This window comes from Oncorhynchus tshawytscha, linkage group LG12, assembly GCF_018296145.1.
Source record: "Oncorhynchus tshawytscha isolate Ot180627B linkage group LG12, Otsh_v2.0, whole genome shotgun sequence".
NCBI lineage: Eukaryota > Metazoa > Chordata > Actinopteri > Salmoniformes > Salmonidae > Oncorhynchus > Oncorhynchus tshawytscha.
Window position 1 is genome coordinate 68,453,936 of NC_056440.1, and position 3,819 is coordinate 68,457,754.

Below are 3,819 nucleotides of genomic sequence, written 5' to 3' on the forward strand. Positions count from 1 at the left end.
TAAACACAACATTCTAAATAGTACAGTTCAAGTCGGAACTTTACATACACTTAGGTTGAGTAATTCACTTGTTTTTCAACCACTCCACAAATTTCTTGTTAACAAACTATCGTTTTGGCAAGTCGGTTACATTATTTGTTCACCCCTCAATTCTCATAATGAGAGCATATGCTCTCATTATGATAAAACACTGGTTTAGTTAAACAGACAACAACAAAAAAGTGTCCCTTGTTTAGTGGTTTTAGGCATCATCATGATGATGTGGCAACAACTTGCTTTTGAAAAGTTCTCTGTCTTGTAAACTTGATTGCTGACATGCAACACATTTTGGGACTCTATCAACAGTGGACTAATGAATAAAATGTATACTTTTGAGTGGATTATTCCTTTAAGAAATGGTTCCAGCACCAGAATACAGTTGAAGTCATAAGTTTACATACACTTAGGTTGGAGTCATTAAAACTCGTTTTTTCAACCACTCCACAATTGTTTTGTTAACAAACTATAGTTTTGGCAAGTCTGTTAGGACATCTACTTTGTGCATGACACAAGTAATTTTTCCAATAATTGTTTACAGACAGATTATTTAACTTATAATTCACTGTATCACAATTCCAGTGGGTCAGAAGTTTACATACAGTAAGTTGACTGTGCCTTTAAACAGCTTGGACAGTTCCAGAAAATTATGTCATGGCTTTAGAAGCTTCTGATAGGCTAATTGACATCATTTGAGTCAATTGGAGGTTTACATGTGGATGTATTTCAAGGCCTACCTTCAAACTCATTGCCTCTTTGCTTAACCTCATGGGAAAATCAAATCAGCCAAGACCTCAGAAAAAAAATGGTAGACCTCCACAAGTCTGGTTCATCCTTGGGAGCAATTTCCAAATGCCTGAACGTACCACGTTCATCTGTACAAACAATAGTATGCAAGTATAAACACCATGGGAACACGCGGCCATCATACCGATCAGGAAGGAGACGCGTTCTGCCTCCTAGAGATGAACGTACTTTGGTGCGAAAAGTGCAAATCAATCCCAGAACAACAGCAAAGGACCTTGTGGAGATGCTGTACAAAATTATCTATATCCACAGTAAAACGAGTCCTATAACCTGAAAGGCCGCTCAGCAAGGAAGAAGCCACTGCTCCTAAACTGCCATAAAAAAAGCCAGACTACGGTTTGCTACTGCACATGGGGACAAATATCGTACTTTTTGGAGAAATGTCCTCTGGTCTGATGGAACCAAAATAGAACTGTTTGGCCATAATGACAATCGTTAAGTTTGGAGGAAGAAGGGGGAGGCTTGCAAGCCGAAGAGCCCCATCCCAAACGTGAAGCACGGTGGTGGCAGCATCATGTTGTGGGGGTGCTTTGCTGCAGGAGTGACTGGTGTGCTTCACAAAATAGATGGCATTATGAGGCAGGAAAATTATGTGGATATATTGAAGCAACATCTCAAGACATCAGTCAGAAAGTTAAAGCAAATGGTTCTTCCAAATGGACAATGTACCCAAGCATCCTTCCAAAGTTGTGGCAAAATGGCTTAAGGACAACAAAGTCAAGGCATTGAAGTGTCCATCACAAAGCCCTGACCTCAATCCTACAGAAAATGTGTGGGCAGAACTGAAAAAGTGTGTGCGAGCAAGGAGGCCTACAAACCTGACTCAGTTACCAGCTCTGTCAAGATGGAATGGGGCAAAATTCACCCAATTTATTGTGGGAAGCTTGTGGAAGGCTACCCAAAACGTTTGACCCAAGTCAAACAATTGAAAGGCAACACTACCAAATACTAATTGAGTATATGTTAACTTCTGAGCCCTGGGGATGTGATGAAATAAATAAAATCTGAAATAAATCCTTCTATCTGCTATTATTCAGACATTTCACATTCTTAAAATAAAGTGGTGATCCTAAGTGACCTAACACAGGGAATTTTTCCAGGATTAAATGTCAGGAATTGTGAAAAACCTGAGTTTAAATGTATTTGGCTAAGGTGTATGTAAACTTTGGACTTCAACTGTATGTATTATGATTAGTACACAGTATGCAGTTTAAATAGCAGGCAAGCCAGATTTCGGACACGGCTACTATCAATATACATTTATCATATTCAGTCACCTAATTTTGTTTGTTATTTAAATTAATCCTCCTTTTATCTCTTTCTTTCCAGAGTGTGGAGGGGGAGCACCATGAGAAAGCAGTGGAGCTTCTCAAAGCTGCCCAGGGCACTGTGAAGCTGGTGGTCAGGTATACTCCTAAAGTCCTTGAGGAAATGGAGTCCCGCTTTGAGAAGATGAGGTCTGCAAAGCGCCGGCAACAGAACAGCTATCCCCAATAGTGTTTTTTCATCACTGGCACGCAATTCCCTCATCTTTCACCCTCTTCCAGCCATCTGTCCCAGTCACAATTTTAACCTTCTTCTAAAACTTAGCACACTAAGTTTTTAGTTTAGATCCACATACAGTGGGGCAAAAAAGTATTTAGTCAGCCACCAATTGTGCATGTTCTCCCACTTAAAAAGATGAGAGAGGCCTGTAATTTTCATCATAGGTACAATTCAACTATGACAGACAAAATTAGAAAAGAAAATCCAGAAAATCACATTGTAGGATTTTTAATGAATTTATTTGCAAATTATGGTGGAAAATAAGTATTTGGTCAATAACAAAAGTTTATCTCAATACTTTGTTATATAGCCTTTGTTGGCAATGACAGAGGTCAAACGTTTTCTGTAAGTCTTCACAAGGTTTTCACACACTGTTGCTGGTATTTTGGCCCATTCCTCCATGCAGATCTCCTCCAGAGCAGTGATGTTTTGGGGCTATTGCTGGGCAACACGGACTTTCAACTCCCTCCAAAGATTTTCTATGGGGTTGAAATCTGGAGACTGGCTAGGCCACTCCAGGACCTTGAAATGCTTCTTACGAAGCCACTCCTTCATTGCCCGGGCGGTGTGTTTGGGATCATTGTCATGCTGAAAGACCCAGCCACGTTTCATCTTCAATGCCCTTGATGATGGAAGGAGGTTTTCACTCAAAATCTCACGATACATGGTACATTCATTCTTTCCTTTACACGGATCAGTCGTCCTGGTCCCTTTGCAGAAAAACAGCCCCAACGCATGATGTTTCCACCCCCATGCTTCACAGTAGGTATGGTGTTCTTTGGATGCAACTCAGCATTCTTTGTCCTCCAAACACGACGAGTTGAGTTTTTACCAAAAAGTTATATTTTGGTTTCATCTGACCATATGACATTCTCCCAATCTTCTTCTGGATCATCCAAATGCTCTCTAGCAAACTTCAGACGGGCCTGGACATGTACTGGCTTAAGCAGGGGGACACATCTGGCACTGCAGGATTCGAGTCCCTGGCAGCGTAGTGTGTTGCTGATGGTAGGCTTTGTTACTTTGGTCCCAGCTCTCTGCAGGTCATTCACTAGGTCCCCCGTGTGGTTCTGGGATTTTTGCTCACCGTTCTTGTGATCATTTTGACCCCACGGGGTGAGATCTTGCATGGAGCCCCAGATCGAGTGAGATTATCAGTGGTCTTGTATGTCTTCCATTTCCTAATAATTGCTCCCACAGTTGATTTCTTCAAACCAAGCTGCTTACCTATTGCAGATTCAGTCTTCCCAGCCTGGTGCAGGTCTACAATTTTGTTTCTGGTGTCCTTTGACAGCTCTTTGGTCCTGGCCATAGTAGAGTTTGGAGTGTGACTGTTTGAGGTTGTGGACAGGTGTCTTTTATACTGATAACAATTTCAAACAGGTGCCATTAATACAGGTAACGAGTGGAGGACAGAGGAGCCTCTTAAAG

General features: G+C 41.3%; 1 pseudogene; it reads left to right on the top strand.

The window, feature by feature from the left end:
• The window catches only part of LOC121847885, a 5,334-nt pseudogene extending 2,785 nt beyond the window's left edge, over positions 1 to 2,549 (top strand).
• The last annotated feature ends 1,270 nt before the right edge of the window (positions 2,550 to 3,819 follow it).